General features: G+C 42.4%; 2 protein-coding genes and 1 pseudogene across 2 annotated transcripts in view; 1 reads left to right on the top strand and 2 right to left on the bottom strand.

The window, feature by feature from the left end:
• The window catches only part of CC2D2A (coiled-coil and C2 domain containing 2A), a 220,186-nt gene that overhangs the window by 189,355 nt on the left and 11,104 nt on the right, over positions 1–19,727 (bottom strand). The window lies entirely within an intron of this gene.
• C1QTNF7 (C1q and TNF related 7) overlaps positions 1–19,727 on the bottom strand; it is an 89,128-nt gene that overhangs the window by 58,298 nt on the left and 11,103 nt on the right. The gene's annotated exons all lie outside the window — the stretch shown is intronic.
• LOC128838772 (U2 spliceosomal RNA) lies at positions 67–211 on the top strand (annotated as a pseudogene).

Raw genomic sequence — 19,727 nt, 5'->3', positions numbered from 1 at the left:
TGTGCCACTTCTACCGGAATCTGGTCTTATATAGGATCAGAACCTTGCTCAGGATTTGGCTGTATCTTAGTATCTGATATTTATAGAGGAAAACAAAACAACACCTTTTATTAAATGGATTTTTGAAACAGGGAGCTGGAATAGGAGCTTGCTCCATCCACTCCATGCATCAACCTTGTATTGCAGTGCTTCCAGGAAAGGTGCACCTCCCATCTGGGAGAATATTCTGGTTAAAAGAAAGTGAAAAAAATTGTTGTGTTACTGTCTTGTTGGTAATGTTAATATATTTCTTCTTATTGTAGGCTAGTTATTTGTATTTTGTATTTGTATTTTGTTCTTAGTGGAGTCACTGGGGTCGGGGGAGAGCTGCTTTTCTTAATTTTACTTTACTGTTATTTATAAGCCATTTAAATGACTCTTTTCTTTGTCTATTCTATGTAGGTGCTCCCACTGCTCTCATTAGTGTACCTTCCAAAAGTGTGTGGTTTGGATCACTCTTTCATCTGTGTCATCTTGAGAAAATGTCGCTGTTTTAGATTAGGGAATAGTCTCTGTAAATGTTTTCCCCAGATTAGGAATAGTTTATAGGAGCAGAAGAGGAGGAAGGTTTAAAATACTTTCCTCATGGATTGTATTTTCTAAATGGACAACCTACCCTAAATTCTCAATTACTGAGGGACAATCTTCACTCATTGCTATATTTCCACATTCAACTCTCTGTATAACTTTTCATGAGTGATGTACCCGAATACTTTATCTAAACTGTATTCTTAAATTTATTCACCTAAATTTCGGTGTACGTGATTATGCACTATATGTATCTTATGACTTTAAAAACAAACTTTGTACTTGTGCATAATTTAAGCACTATATCCAGATGTACAGACATTCTTTTCTTAACATGTATACTATCTAATTTTTTAACATTAGCTTTAATAAAAAAAATAAATCTGATATTTATAGAGGAAAACAAAACAAAACCTTTCATTACTCTCGCTCATTAATGTTGACCACTTGAGTAAACAAAGAATAAAAGGTACTCAAATGACAATCAGCAGTGCCTTTTCTATAAGCCTCTATTTCTGAGCCCTGGTCTACACTATAAACTTATGTTGATATAACTTCATTGCTCAGCAGTCTGGATTTTCCACAGCCCTGAGCACATAGTTATACCAACCTAACTGCTGGTGTAGACAGTGCTATGTTGACGGGAAGGCTTTTCTCATCAACATAGCTACCGCCTGTTAGGGAAGTGGATTACTTATGCTGATGGGAGAAGCTCTCCCGTCGGGCGTAGGTAGCATCTCCACTAAGTGCTAATGCTGCACCACTTTGAAATAATAAGCCTTGCACATAGGTTTCTCTAATAACCAGAATTCTTATCCTTTTTAAATTCTTCTTTTCATTTTAGAATATACAAGCTATATTTTTGTTCAGATATACATATCAAGTTTGACTTGGATGAAAGGGTAGTTTAAGGTTAGTGCTGGCTGCCACTGTCTTGACGCATTCCCTAATTGCAATGTTAAATGCTGATGAAATGTTAAACACTTGAGATAACAGTTTTAGTGACTGACTCATTTGTTGTAAAGAAAACACATTATCTTTCAGTACCAACAATTCATTATCAAATTAGAAACTGGAGTATCATGTTTTGTGGTGCAAATGGAATACTTCAAAGATGAATTGACCATTATGGAAAGATACAAACAATTCCCTTGGAGGAAGAATTTTGGCACTCTATCAAGCTTCTGTTACACACACTGAACCCCAAGTGACTTCAGTAGGAATTTAGACATGCCAGAAATGTAGGATCATGGTCTATGAGACTAGTATGTGACCAGGTGCCTACATGGGCCCCACGGAGAATGCCACACTCAGGGCAGACTGCAAGAAATAGGGCAGACAATCCCCAAAACTAGTGGTTTATTCTATAATTAAATTCACAAAGTCAGTAATAAAAGAGCTTTTGTAGTACCACACTGGTTAACAAGAAGCCAAAGACAGTCCTCTTTAGCCATTCCAGTCATTGGCTCCCATCTAGACAACCAAGTTTAATATAGTGTGAGGTTACTGAAAACCTGATTCACCATATTTAAGGTTCACCAATCCCAAAGTATCAGACACTTATCCCCAGGTCAATATGAATCTCAGATCTTACTCAAATATCACATTGTCAGTCAATCCTTAATAATTAAATCTAAGATTTATAAAAAAAAGGAAGGAAGAAAGAAGAGAGTTATAAATGGTTAAGAGATCAATATACATACAGCTGTGTGTAAAGTCCATAGGTCAGTTTCATAGCAGAGATGGTCAGGCTGCTGATTTGTAAAAAGTCTTTCTAGACTCAATTCAAAGGGTTATAGTCCACTAGGCAGTTCAGGTGTAGAGTCTGTTAGAGAATTCCAGGGTAATCCAGGTATCTACCTGAAGACCTCAGTCCTATGGCTTAAACCTTTCCTGTTAAAGTTTAAGCAGCCCTGAGATGAAAGGACCAGGCCTGAGGCTTCTCTTTTATAGCTCTTCTAGCAGGCTGACAAGCCTCCTCACAGAAATTGTCATACCAGGGCTTTCCTCCAAGGAGGAATAGGCCATGCAGATAGCTTACAGACCATTGCTTTGATGTTAATCTTCTATTTCCTATGCACACACAGGTAAACTGGCTACACATATTTACATAAGGCAATTAACTGGTCCTCCATTATAACAGAGATAGTTAAACTGAAGACAATGTAGATAAAATTATTAGTTTTCTGCAATATGTCACATATTTGATTTTAAGGTTAACTGGACATACATAATATAAGGCAATTAAGACTTGAAAGGGAATTAGCATCTAAAAGCTAATTGGGTTACATTGGGACACTTCTAACAAGACACAGGTAAACAGACAAATACACTTTGCAGCTACTCTCTGATTCTTATCAATACAAAGTGAATGAGTTGGAGATTGCTAGCCTAATTAACATTTCTTTGATACCTATTTCATATGTGGATTGTCTTGATTATAATTGTATTGTCTCTTGTTAAGTTGTTGTGGCTCATACACAGGTTGGCTGGTCTGTCAGTGTGACAGCTATGTATAATTTGTATCATAAAACAAAGTGTAGTTGCTATTTCTGATAGTAGTTGCAAAATATTACAGTGTGGAAAATAAAAGTTATTATGTCTGTGAAATGATGTGTGAGGCTAAACAAATGATATATTGTCAAGTTTCAGAGTAATGATATATTGTGTAGAGGTCAATTTGAAATGGGCAGATATTATGCAAGCTAGAAAATGTTTGGACTCAGAAGGGAAATAACAACTAGAGGTGGAATTTTCAAAAGCAAGCCACCATGGCTGCCTACGATTGCATGTAGCCGATCTGCGACTGCTAGTAGCAAATATCACCAATGGCCGATGATGGGACACGAGATGGGGAGGGCTATAAGTTGCTATAGAAAATTCTTTCCCAGGTGTATGGCTGGTGGGTCTTGCTGACATGATCAGGGTCCAAGTGATCATATTTGGGGTTGGGAAGGAATTTTCCCCCGGGACCAGATTGGCAGAGACCCTGTGGTTTTTTTTTTGTTTTTTTTTTGCCTTCCTCTGCAACATGGAGGCCGGGGTTACTTGCAGGTTTAAACTAGAGTTAATGGTGGATTTTCTGTGACTTGAAGTCTTTTAGTCATAATTTGAGGACTTCAGTAACTCACCCAGAGGTTAGGGGTCTATTACAGGTGTGTGTGGGCGAGGTAGGTTCTGTGATCTGCAATGTGCAGGAGGTCAGACTAGATGATCACAATGGTCCCTTCTGGCCTCAGAGTCTAGTAATCTAAGGTACTTTTGAAAATCCCATCCTATAATTTATCTTTAATGGTGCACCTACAACAGTATGGTACACCATAAGGTAGAAACAATAGAAACTGTGAGGTATGGTTTCATTGTCACATGTGATGACTGAGCCAGTAATACTGACACATTTATTCCTGTGGATGTAAAAATACATGGCAGGGAAGTATCATTTGAAAAATATGTTTCTTAATATTATACAATTGTTATGTTTCACAAAAATTTTGGCCTGCCATCTATTTAAGGTACATGTATGCTCACCATTAGCACAGTATCTGAACACCAACCTTTGTAATATATCTATCCTCACAATACCCATTGAGGCAGGGAAGTGCTGCTATTATCCCATTTTATAGATGAGGAATGGAGGAACAGAGAGACTAAATTACTTGTCCAAGATGACACCGGCAGTCTGTGGCAGAGCAAGCAATTGAGTCTCAGGCTAGCACCCTAGCACTGAGGCGATCTTCATCTCCTAAATGCAGTTGTGTACTTGAGATAATGATAGCTAGATTGCAAGTTACCCTACTTCTACAATTCATTTCTGAGGAGAAAAATAGCCACTTGTAAGATACTAGCATTGGAACAGGTTCCAGAGCTGAACCCTAAAAGGGAAAAAAATGAAGATACTTGCAGCATTCACTCAGACTGCACTATGTGCTGCTAATTATGCTGCTGCTGCTGTACACATGCCAGGCAGCTGGATTATGGATCACTCCTTGAATGATTCCCTTTAAAATACCGCCTTTCCAACCAATTGAAAAATCAATGAATAAAAAATGGTGGAGGAAAACATGAAAGATCACAATCAATTGCATTTGATAGTGAGAATCAATGTTACAGTTACCCAAAAATTGCATTAAGGTAAATGTCACTAGCTAGCTTAGCTTGCGGTTCTGGAATAGTAAACACAAGACATCTGGAATCTATTTTTGTTTTCAAATTCAAACTGTAACTGAAAAGCAGATCCTGTGAAGCAATGAAGGACAAAGCAAAGACGACGAGACAGTCTACAGAGCTAAAATCTGAGCCTGCTAGTGCCTTAGATGCATGACCCTGGTACTCTGGCCTCACTGTTTAGCTTCTACTGAGCGACAGTATTTTGTGCTCTAGCCAAGACCTACAAATGATGTGGAACAAGACAATCAGCTCACTGGGGCAAAAATACAGAGGGAAAGAAAAAAAATTACAGCCCTGCTTAGAGGACCAGCCCTGGCTCACTTTGCCTCACATGACACTCCAGTTTGGTTTTCTTTTTTCACACCCCTGTAGAAGGCCAGTAAGATAAAGCACCATCTTGAAAATGTGCCAGAATGTGTCCTCTTAGGTGGGCCAAGCTAAGTATTTCCAGGCTTACGCTGTTCAAATGCTCTGTTTTAATGGATGAATTAGTGAATAACGGGCAGGGTCTGTGTGGCCTCACATTCATAGTGGTGCTTGAAATTACACTTCAGTGCAAAAGAATTTTCTTCTGAATAAAGCCAGGCCAATATGGCTTTTTTAAAACGTATAGTACACAATGAACCCTCTCTTCAATTTCTCACTCTCTAAAATCAAAGGCCAAATCTTCAGCTGGCATAAATTGGCACAGCTCCATTGACTGTCGAGGTATGCTGATTTACACCATCTTAGTATGTAGCCCACAGTGTACCATGGCATTTACATTCTCTTTTTTATCATGTGGGCACCATCAGAATACTGCCCACAACCTGACAACTACTGTAGTTACATATCCACATCAAAGACAGTGTTTAGGCTCCATATCATGGCCACATGTGCTTTTAATATTTGGTTCTAAATGGTTCATTGAGCAGAACAATTTATGAACACCCACATGTATCAATAAAACGAATCTTAAAAACTAAAACTATGTACCAATAAAATATGTATGAATGGCCTGATTCTGCCCTTTGAAAAGTAGTCAGGGCTTCCTACTATGAGCTAGGAAAACCCATCTAAGGTAGGAATGCTTAGTGTCTTGGATGTAAAAATACTCACATGGATGAGCTATGAGCAGGCTTTAAACCAGGAGAGCTGCTCATCCCCCCAGTAAGGGTTTTTTCTTCTCCCAGTCAACAGACTCGGGTTTTAGTTACTACTGAGCAAGGCTGAGCAGGCTCCTTGGGAATTGGAAAATGAGCCTGTTTTATCTTGGTAATCAGCTTTCCATTGAATGACTAATGCAACTGAAGAGTCTACCTCAAAACATGGCATCTTCATTTTATCTCTAGATAGATAGATAAGCACCTATTCTAGATATAACACCAACAGACCCCGGTTGTCAGCAGGTGGGATTGAACCTGGGACCTCTGGAGCTAAATGTATGAGCCAAAAATCATATGGCTGTTAGCTAAGGCTGTAGCAGACTCGTTAATCTCTATGTGATCACGGTGCCACTACATGGAACAGAGCACCACACTCAGGAAGTGTGTGGGTTACACAGGTTCTAGGCAACTTTTGCAAAGATTACAAATACAACCACAGAGAAGATAAAATCAGCAACCTCAGCTCATCAGCAACACTAAAAGGTAACCAGCCAGAAATAAAAATATCAACCCAAACAATACCCAGCTCACCCACAAAAACCAGTGTCACAGGATCGGTGCTATACCCCAGCTTTTAAACAGTCTCTTCAAGGAAGCTTTTTCACTGTGCCAGGATCACAAAGGATCTCAATCTTCCATCAGGATAGGCCATCCTGCCTCACCACCTCTGAGAGAGTGACTATGGCTTCAGGTCTCCTGCTTCACACTGTGAGCTCTGCCCAGCAAGTCCAACTAAGATGGACTCCTAGTCAGAGACTTTTACATTCTTCAGGGACTAATGCACCTCAGCAAGGATCTTCAGAGACACCAGGCAGCATTATCAAAACAACAGGGTCTATTAGTCAACTGGAATACAGCATTGGAAGTCCTTAAGTTTGCACAGAGAAAGGTTAAGACACAGACCATCTGGCTAAGCCACAGCAATCCACCAGCCAAGCTGCTGTGAACTCCATTTCAGGCTCTGTCTCTCTCTGATCCTTTGTCAGTGCCATGTGAGAGCAGCCAGCCTCTTCATCCCCTGCTTGTCATCTCTCTGGCCTCTGCTCAGCTTCCCAGCTGAGAAATGGGGGGAAAACCTCCTTCCTCTTAGTCATTGATTGCTAGGTGTCAATTATCTGATCATTGAGGTTTCCCTGGTCTCTGTGGGATATTGATATGGATCACTTTCAGCATGACCCATTATATATAAATCTATCCAAGCAGTTCTGGTCACTCCATCTCAAAAAAGATGTATTAGAAATGGAATGGTACAGAAAAGGACAACAAAAATGATTAGGGGCATGGAACAGCTTCCATCTGAGAAGAGGTTAGAAAGACTGGGACTGCTCAGCTCAGACAAGAGACGAGTAAGGGGGGATATAATAGAGAGCTATAAAATCATGAATGGTGTGGAGAAAATGAGTAGGGAAGAGTTATTTACCCTTTCACATAACACAAGAAGAGAAGGTTACTCACCCTGTGCAGCAACTGAGGTTCTTTGAGATGTGTGTCCCTATGGTTGCTTCATTGTAGGTGCAGCAGTGCCCCTGTGCAAGGGATCAGAGATCTTTACCAGCAGTGTCCGTAGGACCACACATGTGCACCTCCCTGCTCTCACAGGACGTATATATAGCACTGTGCGGTCCGACTGGCCCCTGGTTCCTTCTCTGTTGCAGAGCTTGTGTTTCAGCTCCGAAGTCCGGGGAAGAAGGCAGGTAATGGTGCACACATAGGGACACACATCTCGAAGAACCTCAGTTACAGCACAGGGTGAGTAACCTTCTCTTCTTTTTCGAGTGATGTCCCTATCGATGCTCCATTGCAGGTGACTAGAAAGAAGTGCCCCTAATTGGAAGCCTGGGGCATTTACTGCAGATGATAGGACAGCTTGTCTTAGGAGAGTATCAGCTGCAGCGTCATGAGTGATGGCATAGTGATGGGGGAAAGTGTCCATTGATGCCCATGTGGCTGCTTTGCAAATGTCAGCAATGGGGACATGATTGAGAAAAGTAATGGAGATGGAGAGCGAGCGGGTGGAATGTGCTCTAATTCCAGTAGGAGGTTGTCAATTGTGTAGTTGGTAGGACAAATGTATACACTGCGAGATCCACTTGGCAAGGCATTGCTTTGAGATGGCTGTGCCATGGATCTTTCAGCCACTGAAAGGAATAATTGTGGCGATTTTCTGAAAGGTTTAATTCTGTCCAGGTAGAAAGCTAATTGTCGGCCGATGTCCAGGGTGTGCAGAACTGCGTTCTGTTGACTGCCGTGAGGCTTCAGAAAGAAGCAAGAAAGGTGGATAGGTTGATTGAGATGGAAAGGGGATGGTATCTTGGGTAAAAATTTAGGATGTGGATATAGCGTAACTTTGTCTTTATGAAAGTGTGTGTACAGGGGAGAGGCCATAAAGGCCCCAGTTTCGTCAACCCATTGGGCAGAGGTTATAAGTGAACGTAGGATCATGTTGCCATTGATTCGAATTGAGGTCTAGTAAGGGAGTATAGGATGAGGCCATGGTCCCAGGCCAGGGTTGGGTCCTGTATGTGAGGGAAAAGATTTTGGGGGCCCTTCAGGAAACGTTTCGTGAGTGGGTGTGTGAGGACGGAGTGGCTGTCTATGTGGCAGTGGAAGGTCATGATGGCTGCCAAATGCACACAAATGGAACTGGTGGATGATCCCAATTGTCTAAGGTGTAAAATACAGTCCAGGATAAGTGGTAGTGGAGCGCTCATTGTGTTGACCTGATGGGAGGAGCACCAGCACTGGAATCTAGTCCAGTTGCAGAGGTCAGCGCGTCTAGTTGTGTCGCGTCTGCTATTCAAGAGTATCTGTTTAACTGCTTCTGAAGAGAGGGTATTCAGGGAACAAAGCTTTAGCTCCTTTTGAAATATGTGGGTTTTGATTAACTGTTTTGAAAGTACAGAATGAGAAAATGATACCATTTCTACGAAGCATATAACCGATCCTTCTAAATAGAGAGAACGGTCATGCATGTTTCTTTTGGGAAGGGGTGTCTAGTGGCTACAGCACAGCACTGAGGGTCAGGACTCCTGGATTCTTCTCTCAGCTCTGCAATTCACTCAGATCTCCTTTCTCTTCTCTTACCCCCTTCTGCTTCCTTTTTGCCTTTCTTGCTCTCCTACCTTTATTCCACTTGTATACTTGTTTTTTATGGGCGGCTCTTTGGCTTTTAATATAACAGAAAAAAATTTAAATCAGATTCCTCTGTTTAGCGGAAAAGCAGAGGAGAATTAGGCCTCCCACTGTTCCAAAGCCCTGGGTATACTGCTCTGAGCAGCTGCAGTTTTTCAAAAGAAAAACAATTTTTAAGAGAGAAGTGCTGTTTTATCAGTACAATGTCTCACAGCTTTGCTCCTACTCTATTGTGGGGCTTGATTTTTCATGCCCTCAATAACTAGCTGAATTCCAAGTATTTTATTACAATTTATAACTAACACATACCTCAAAGGCCTAAAGGGCCAAACTTTCAAAACAGGTCATCTAAATTGTAGCTGCAATATTTGTTCATGCACCCATTGTACATGCAGAATGGGTAAATACATGAATGAGAGTGCCTGTTTCCATGTGCCAGTACCCATTTTGCACTTACAAATGTGATTTTTGCATGTCCACATATAGATTTTGTGAATGAAATTTAGGGATCCTGTCTATAAATATGCCCCCGAAAGAGGAAAAGTCTCAGACACAGGAGACAGAGCCAGGGGAAGTAGAAATGTAAAAGAGACTTTCAGCTTTCATTTAAAAAAAGGAAGTTTCCTTTCCTTTTGTGCTGACAGCTTTGAAATCCTGTACACAGGGCAATAGGGTTAAAAGGAACAAGCAGACTTCACTTCTGCAGCCAGATAGATGACCTAAGATGACTCCTCCCTTGCTGCCCAAGTTTCATGTAAAGGAGTCAAATACCTTTGAGGGGTTTGTCCCAAAGACTCATTTTCCTAGCCTCCCCCAAGTCCTCAGGCTGGCCCTTGGGTGTGACAATGGTAAATGAATAAATGTTTTAAAATAGCTATTAACTTTTTAGGCCAAATTCTGTCCAAGACTTCAGTGGGACACGATGGTTGTAAATGAGGACAGAATTTGCTCCTCCCTCACAACCTGCCCAGGGCTCTAGTTTAAAGAAAGCATTGTCAGCCACGTATGACCACCAGAACAGGAAAATGTAACAACCTCAGATTTACAGATATCTAGACTTTGAGCTATTCCAAAGGATTTACAGAAATGATAGGAAGGAAGCAGCTGGTGACAGTATCTAACATGCCTTTATTTCCTTCATTGACAAATTTACATTAATTACCCAATTTGTAATTCAGTTTTAAGAAGAGACCCCCGAACACTGCATATTTGAAGGATTAAGTTGTTTGTTTTTAATGATAAATTAGGAACATATGTGTCTGCTGACTCAATGGAAAAAGGATAGAGTACAAACCCCCGGCTGAGTTTCTCAGTTGTTCATAATGGGTCTGGTACTGCAGTCATTACACAGTCTTGTTGAATTCTGAATGTGATGATTGAGAGGACTGGGCCCACTCTTGTGTGTGTAACAATCAGTGGAGGAGCTATATGGCTTCATTTATGCTGTAGTTAGATTGATTTTTGAAGGTCAAAATAGCAATGAATGTTTTGAATAGCATGCGCTAGGCAGATCCTTCCTTTTAAGGGCATCTTGGCAGTTTTTCTGTCTAAACAAAACTGTTTCAGTTATGGGATTCTCTAGCCTTAATTTCAAAGAATCCAAAGCTTGTACCAGAGTAACCACAGAGGTCAGTTCAACATGAGAAACAATGTCATTTATTCTTGTATGCAAAAAGAGCAGTCCAGCTAATTCTTTTAGTGAAGAAAACGCTGCTAATCTTGGGAAATTAATGTAACATGCCAGTCAATGTTGGGCAGCTCTACTGGAAGTTCCTGGGTGCTGAGACAGAGTGAAAGTGTCCCAGAGATGCTGTGTGTCAAATTCACTTCACGTTCATTGTCACATTCACCGTCACCTCATGCAGGAGGTATAAAAACAAACCTCTGTGCTTCAAGGCAATATTTGCAAAAGCGGAACACACAGACTGAACCCTGCCAGACATAGCGATCTAAATGTATCCCTGACTTCAATGGAGTTACACCAAAGATGAAATTGGCCCATTATTTTCCCCTTGGGTGAAATCCACACCCCAATGACATCAATGGCAAAATGCCTATGGCCTTCACTGGGGCCTGGGTTTCATCACTAGTGCTTTAATGTGTTTTGCTGCAGTGTATTGGGATACACTGTGGGAAGCAGCCCACAGTAGTTGGTGTGCACTTGCCACTCTGCACTAACTCCCCGTGCTAGTGCATGCTGCAGTTCCCACACCCATAGTCCAAACTATAGGGCCATGTAGAATAGCCCAACAGTGCCCTCTGGCAGTTAGGTTAAAACATTTCCAAAGTATGTTAAGCTAATGAACACGAAGACACTCTTACTGCACAGTAAGATTGTCCATGTTGGGAGTTAGTGCAAAGCAACTAGTGCACACTAGATAGTGTGTGCCAGCTACTGCAGGCTTCTTTCCTTGTGTAAATGAGCCCTTGGTTTATGTTACCAATGGTTCTTAAATGTGGCCCACGGATCACAAGGAGAGAACATGTTTGGAGAAGGTGAAGATTGGGCTGCACAATCACTGGTGAGTTGCATGGAGGTTAGAACATAACAGCTATGCAATGGTCCATCTAGCCCAGTATCCTGTCTTCCGACAGTAGCCAATATCAGGTGCTTCAGAGGGAATGAACAGAACAGGTAATCATCACGTGATCCGTCCCGTTGCCCCTTCCTAGCTTCTGGCAAACAGAGGCCAGGGACACCATCCCTGCCCATCCTGGCTAATAGCCATTGGTGGACCTATCCTCCATGAATTTATCTAGTTCTTTTTTTAACCCTGTTACTGTCTTGGCCTTCACAACATCCTCTGGCAAGGAGTTCCACAGGTTGATTTTGCGTTGTGTGAAGAAATGCTTCCTTTTGTTTGTTTTAAACCTGCTGCCTATTAATTTCATTTGGTGATCCCTAGTTCTTGTGTTATCAGGAGTAACTAACACTTCCTTATTTACTTTCTCCACACCCGTCATGATTTTATACACCTTTATCATATCCCCTGCCTCCTGTTAATAGACCTGGTGATCCAAATGTATCCCTTGCTTCAGTTTTTGAGCTCCTTTGTAAAGGAGAATCTGTTTTCATTTAAAGATTAAAGTCAGTCTCTAGCCCTTCTCCTTGAGAATGTAGCCTTGAAAACCATACACTGATGTCAACCCATTGTGAAGGTTAAAAGGAATATGCAATTGGGCTCCATTCCTGCAGCAGGAGGCTAGGGGGACATAAAGAAAACCCCCTCCCTCCCACACGCATACACACACATTCAGAATTTAGAATAAATCAGTTAAGTTTAGGGTATAGCTCCAAGAATCATCTCCCCAACACTCCCCCCATATCCTTAAGCCATCCTGGGCATAGCACTGTGATTATCCAGGACAGAAATGAGCTATTTGCTGTTGTATTGTATGTGGGGTGGGAAGGCCGAGTGTAGGTGGCAAAAATTATTTTTGTAACTCTGCTGCTTAAAATGGTCAGCCCCCTCTGAGTGTACCTGACATTCCTGTGACTGCAACAGCCACTGCAAGGGAACTCACTCTTTGTGTTTCCAATCAGGGCTTCTAGGGTGCTCATAGGTAACGGGGAAACTGTAGGAAAGCACCACTTCCCAAGCCAGGGAGAGGAGAGGAGGGGAACCTCCTCCCCCGGCTGGTAGCAGAGGAATGGGAGCTCTGCTCCCCAACACTGCCCCCCATTTTAACTGCTGTTTATAGGGGTGCACCACTTTGTCCCCACTATTCCAGGAGTAGAATTCCTATAGTCACTACAACCCATCTGTTTCTGGTGGTGCTTGCCTGTCCCACCCCAACAGAGAGTCTGAAGAAGTCATATTGGAAGAGAGCCTGAAGCCCGGTATCCCCACTCACTAGCCAGAGGCGACTTGGTCCCCTTGATCTGCCAAACTAACTTGGGGAGAATTGCTCCCCCAAGCCCTGCACACCAGCAAGAGGAGATCTCCCAGCAACAAGAAGAGACCTAATTCACCACAAGAACCAGAGGGGATTAATTCTCCAACCAACTTCCAGCCCATGAACAGGGGGATCCACCACCTCACAGCTAGACTGCCGCTTATTTGCCTGCTACCACTGCTGAAGGAACAGGGAAGACTGCTGGACTTGGGACAGGGAAGGAATGGGTTAGCTGAAGAGAGGGAACAAGCATAGAGAATGAATGGACTTTGGTGGGGTGGGTGGGAGAGTGTGGAACTGGTGTGATTTTGTAACAGGGAGGAGTATTTTACTCAGAGATTGTTGCATGTATCGCTGACTGGGGCCAAAAGTTGAAGGAGGCCATAGTTAACTTGGGATATGGCAGCATATCACTGTGCAGAGGGAGAACTGGAGACAACCCCTGAAGAGCCAGATGCTCTGTATAAAACATTGACACTATTTATCTCTCATAGACAGTAAATAATGGACTTGACAAATACAGACTTTTCTTTTTTTGGTCACAAGAGAGACATGTCCACTCTTCTATCTCAATGGGGTAAAAATGTGAAAAAAATTAGATGGGACATAACATTGTTTCAGATGTAACATGCAGATATTCTGACCACACATGATTAAGGGCTTTAACCAACTCCCACTGAAGTAAATGGGAGTCTTCAGTGGGAGCTGGATCAGGTCCCTGCAGAAAGCCTATTGATTTCCAGCTTGCAGGATCAGTCCCCAGCTTTGTTAGAAGACAACAAACCAGAGCAGTGTAAGAGTATTAATGCAATGCTACCATGACTGGTCTAACAACAGGCTGATGAAAAGGAAAGGATTTTTGGTTCTTGTTTCTAATTATTACTGAGAACAAGAGACACATTCAAGTCGAGAAGTGTCTCCAGTTCAGCAAACTCCATCATTGAGCAAAGTCACACAAATTCCACATTTCCCCCAGAGCATGACAGGAATGGAAGGCCCCTGCTTTGAACAGTTTATGGCCTAATCCCCCGATCCTACAGCAAGCTTGGTGAGGGCAGACTCCCTCCATCTGCCCAAAGCCCCAGCAAAGTCAGTGGGCTCCGTCTTGACGCAGAGGTCTGCCCATGCAGAGCTCCTTGTAGGATTCAGTCCTAAACTACAGCCAATCAAAACATTTTCGAGGAGGCAGTTTTCCATCAATAAATGCAGTTCTTTCTAAAGCAAAATGTTTTGTAGGAACACGCTGATATTGACAAAAAATGTTGAGAGAAAAAGTTGGAAAGCTTTGTTTCAAAAGTATTGTTTTGATCCATTTAGACGTATACTAAAGTGTTTTATTAGGTGTATTGTAAATATATGAGAAATATATTTAAATAAACATCTAAATAAAATTAATCAAAATAACAATAACCAACACAAAATGGGGTGGAGAGGCAGAGGGGAGCCACGTGCAAAGGAAAGTGAAGGAGTAACTAAATTCCAGGTCCCTCCCCTGCACTAGTTCCTTTTCCTAAAAGAAAAGTATATTTATTGAAGGAATGGCATGAAGGTGAGAAATAAAACAGAAGACAGAAATTACAATCTAGTCTAGCAGAGAGAGTGTTTCCTGCAGGGAGGTAAGGTTTGTTAAGTGTCCCAATGGAGAACAATATCCCCTGGCTTTAATTCCAGACTCTCAGATGTTTTTGTTTATGGAATAGTCTGATTTTGAGTTTGGGGTCTTTCTAAATGGGGGCATGAGATGAAAATAGCATTGGGTCTGATGGAGTTTGAACTCAAGCAAATATCTTTACTAAATCTTGTTAGAAAGTTGAAATCAGTTTTATTATATAGCCCAGCTTTAAAGTCTGAGAAGCATAACTTACGGATGAGGAAGACCTATTGGCTGGACTAAAGACACGCCCAATATATTTAAACTAACACAACAGAGACCTCCAGTCCATCTCTCTACTCTATTCACCAGTACTAATACAGACCTAGTAGGTAAAATATCCATTCCATTTGTGTGTCTCCACTCACCCACTATCATGTGCTATTCCTTTGTGAATAGTGGATCTAAGAGTGTTCAGTGAAAAGGGGCTAAGCACTCCAGAGGAGCAGGAGTTGGTGTGTGCCTATTGCTAACCTGTACAAAGACAGTGAGGCCTGCAGATGCCTGGAAGGCAGAGCTTGTGTTGCCAGAGGCTGATGGTTTCAGAGCATTGCTCCACAGCAGGTACAGACAAGACTTTCTTACAGTACAGGCAGGTGGTGGTGAGGTGCCTCACAGCCCTGGGAATTGTCGTAGTGGAATAGTCAGCAGGATTTACACCCAGTTTTCTGGTTAGCTAAGGATCATGCTCCATGCACTGAAATACCAGATAATATAGTTACTCAGCAACTCACAAGTGAGAAGTTTGGGAACAGGTAAAGGAAAGGTTACAGTCTATTTTCTTGTGTTTATTTCTAATGGGGAATTGAGCAGCAGAAAAGGCAAGATAAGCAAAGAAGCATCTATTAAGTATGCCAAAAAGCAGCTGGAAGAGTTGTGTACAGAGTGCTGCTTCCCAGCTAACAGGAAAAAAAAAAAAAAGTGGAAGACTTAAAAGCCCTACTAGTGGATTATGACAAGTGACATAAGAGACAACTGGATTCTCCGAAAATGCCTAAAGATTTAGGGTATGTCTTCACTACCAACATTAAAGTGCTGTTGTGGCAACGCTTTAATGTGGCTGTGTAGTCGCGGCACCAGCGCTGGGAGAGAGCTCTGCCAGCACTGTAAAAAAAAAAAAAAACCCACCCTCACGAGGGGAGCAGCTCCCAGCGCTGGTGCACTGTCAACACTGCCACTTACAGCACTGAAACTTGCATCACTCAGGGGGGTGTTTTTTCACAAAACCAGCAGGGCACATTCGACAGTGAAACAGTCCTGCAGACAGAGCTGGCCAGACTGGAGATGGACAGAGTGGAAAAGGAATGAGAGCACCAGAGTTGGGGAGCTGCAGAGAGAGACAAAGAGCAAGAAGTAGAGAGAGCTGCCCTAGAAGCGGCCCATCAAAGAGCACTGGTGCTAGAAGACAAAAAGCGCGAAGCCTGAGAAGTAAAAGCCCTAGGAAAAGAGAGAGGCAGCACATCCTGAACATATCAGACCTACAAAAACTGATTTCTTTAGCACACATGTAACACTCACCAGGGATCACACAGCTGGCGCCCAGGTTACAGAGAGACCAACTGCATTGAAGAATATCTAACCACCTTTGAAAGTATAGTGCAACACTGACAGACCTCGGTCGGGATTGAACCTGGGATTTCTGGAGCTTAGTGTATGAGCCCCTACATCATGAGCTAAAAGCCAAGTGGCTGTTAGCTAAGGCTGTAGAGCAGACTCATTTTCTCTCTCTAAGTGGTCTCGGTGCCACTAGATGGGACACAACACCACACCCAGAAGGTGTGTGGGTTACATATGCACTATACATAAAATCCCTGATGAACAGAGAATGACTTTCCTACTCCCTAAATTGACTAGAAAATCTTTACAAGTATTTAATAATATGGATGCTGGTGAGGCTATGAAATATGTTCAATTCAAAGAGTCTGTGTTAAAAAGGTTTCAGATTACTCCAGAAGCATATTGCCTCAAATTCAGAAACCTCAAAAAAGTTGATAAGTTAAGTCACAGCGAATATGTGCAGAAGATGGTGGATTATTAGAGAAAATGGATAAAGAGTAAAGGGACAGAAGCCCATAACAAGTTGGGAGACCTGGTTGCTCAGGAGCAGTTCTTTGAGGTCTGCGCTGAGGAAGTGCGAGCCACTGTATTGGAAAAACTCCAATATCAGTGGAAGCAGTTGCCGAAGTGGGTGACTTGTACGTACAGGCAAGACTATTCAGGGTCTGCAACTCCCAAGGAAAAGGCAAAAATCTGGTATAAAAGTGGGTTCCCAGTTTGTCCCTGGGAATAAGGGAGTGAAGTCCACACCACCCCAGTAATGGTCTCCTCCTCATAGCCCTAACTATTGGACCACAGTCCAAAAAGAGGCCCCCAAAAGGGTTTCTCATGTGGGTCTCTTGATCACATGAAAAGGCAATGTCCCAAGTGTGGGGGATCCACATTCACTCCCCAGTCTGTTCAGGTTAATGCAGCTATACTGGAGCCAGACTTCAGTGGTGGTAGAGGGAGCCCTGGTTAACTTTGTCAGGTCTGACCTCCTGGAAATAGACAAAGAGTTTACAAAAATGACCAAAATAAATGGTAGTGTGTAGCAGCAGTGGTGAGAAACTGGCGCTCAGGTTTCCCTTGTCCAGAGGCATAGGATTCAGAAGAGCTCTACCCTCCTTGGGGAGGAGTTGAAACTACTAGCTTTAAGACAGTTTAAAACCATGGTGCCTTGGAGGGAAAAACAGCTGAGGAGAAGCCTCTGCACCCTTGTCAGCAGAGAGGGGCAATGTGTCTCAAGGGAAGAGGGTGGGGGATTCTTACCCCCTGCCTGCACCAGATCTCCAGGCAAGCAGAAGCCAAACGGAATTTGCTGCAGAACAGAGTACAGATCTAGAAAGCATAAAGACAGCTATCGTCAGTAATGCCCCATATAAAGAGAACAGGGAAAAGTTCTTTACAGAAAGGGAAGGATGCATAGGGAGGCCCCAGTGGGGGGGAAAAAAAAAAAAGTCCCGGGGAACCTATAAGCTATTGATTGATCTCTCAAAACATTGTGCAGAGTTAATGTTACTAGCGCCAAACTGTGCTTTTGCAGGCCACTCGGGAACACACAGACATATGAAAAATTAAAGAAAAATTGTTATTGGCCCAATATGCAAAATGAGGTAAAGGATTACTGCAGGACTTGTGACTTATGTCAGAAGTGGAAAAAGGCTGTAGGGCGCTGCAAGGATCCCTTGCCAATAATCAAGGAAGTGTTTTATAGGGCTGCCATGGACATTATAGGCCCACTAGCTAAGGCCTCCACAGGGGAAAAAATTATATTGGTGGCAGTGGATTTCACCGCTAGGTATCCGGAGGCAGTTGCTCTGTTTAATAATATAGAGGCCGAAACAATTGCTAAGGCCCTGTTCACTGAATGCAGCCAAGTAGGTTTTCCAAAAGGAGATTTTATCACATTGTCGGTCACATTTCACATCCCAGCTATTTAGAGGGCAATGGAGGATGTGTGGGGTAAAACAACTGAGATCTGCCCCCAAATCTCACCAGAGACAAATTATTTAGTTGAAAGGTTCAAAGGTTCAATCTATGCTGGGATTGTATGCAACCAAGAGGGCAAGTGACTGAGATGTAACATTGTCCTATCTAGCGGTTATTTGTTTAAGGGAGGTACCCCAAGAGTCCATAGGATTTGCCACATTTAATCTCCTGTATGAGCGAAAAGTCAGAAGGGCCCTGGATCTCACCAGAGAATCCTGGGAGGATGTCTGTGAGGTAGAGAGGGAGCCAGTGGCTTAATATATGCCAAGGTTTAGAGAAGATTTCAAAAATATGACAAGTTTCAGAGTAACAGCCGTGTTAGTCTGTATCCGCAAAAAGAAGAACAGGAGTACTTGTGGCACCTTAGAGACTAACAAATTTATTAGAGCATAAGCTTTCGTGGACTACAGCCCACTTCTTCGGATGCATATAGAATGGAACATATAATGAGGAGAGATATATATACACACATACAGAGAGCATAAACAGGTGGGAGTTGTCTTACCAACTCTGAGAGGCCAATTAATTGTACTCTCACACTTCTTATCACACTGTCTGTACTCGGCTAGCTTGATTATCACTTCAAAAGTTTTTTTTTTTTTTTTTTAATTAATTGGCCTCTCAGAGTTGGTAAGACAACTCCCACCTGTTTATGCTCTCTGTATGTGTGTATATATATCTCCTCATTATATGTTCCATTCTATATGCATCCGAAGAAGTGGGCTGTAGTCCACGAAAGCTTATGCTCTAATAAATTTGTTAGTCTCTAAAGTGCCACAAGTACTCCTGTTCTTCTTTTTTCAAAAATATGACGGTAATGGCTCAGCAAAACCTCACAAAAAGCCACGTTGCTCAGAAAGTATGGTATGACCACAGTACCTGTAAGCAATGGATTTGATGTGGGTGACTTTGTAAAAGAAAAAGGCACAAAATGCCCACCTCCTGGGAGGGGACTTTTGAGGATCTGGAAAGGGTTAACAAGGTTATCTACAATATACAAAGGCCCCACAACAAGGCTGCACCACAGACTGCATGTAAACAGATTAAAAGCACATCACAATCGAGACGCCATCGTAAACGTGATATGCTGTGCAGAGGAGGATTCTCAGACTGCGGCTCCCATTGATTGGATGGCTGAATGCCATAGTGACACGTCACTAGAACTGTGGTATGTGAAGAGTTAACCTCTGCCTTTTCAGTTGGGTTATGAGTATGTTGCAGTCCCCCTGGTGGGTATTTTCCAACAGACCATGTCTGACCTATAAAATGGTCCACAAGCTAAACACTATGGGGCAACAACCTGCCCCCAGCAGAGCATTTTGGACCACTGGAAAGACGCAGGAGCAAATTTGAAAGGAGATAAAAAGCGTGCTGGACATGGGGATAATTAAAGGACTAAAGAGCCCTGGGCTTCTCCAGTTGTTATAGCTCTCCAAAAAGAATGGGACCATAAGGTTTTAGTGTGGTTTACAGAAGCTTAACGCTGTCACATTTCATGATGCATACCCTATGCCCAGAATTGATGACGTTGGACACTCTAGGTCGGACAAAATACCCGAACACCCTAGACCTAACAAAAGGGTATTGGCAGATCTCCTTAGACTGTGAAGAGCAGAAAAAAAATCTGCCTTCATTACTGA

Source organism: Malaclemys terrapin, chromosome 5, assembly GCF_027887155.1.
Source record: "Malaclemys terrapin pileata isolate rMalTer1 chromosome 5, rMalTer1.hap1, whole genome shotgun sequence".
NCBI lineage: Eukaryota > Metazoa > Chordata > Testudines > Emydidae > Malaclemys > Malaclemys terrapin.
This window is presented reverse-complemented; position numbering and strand designations above follow the sequence as displayed.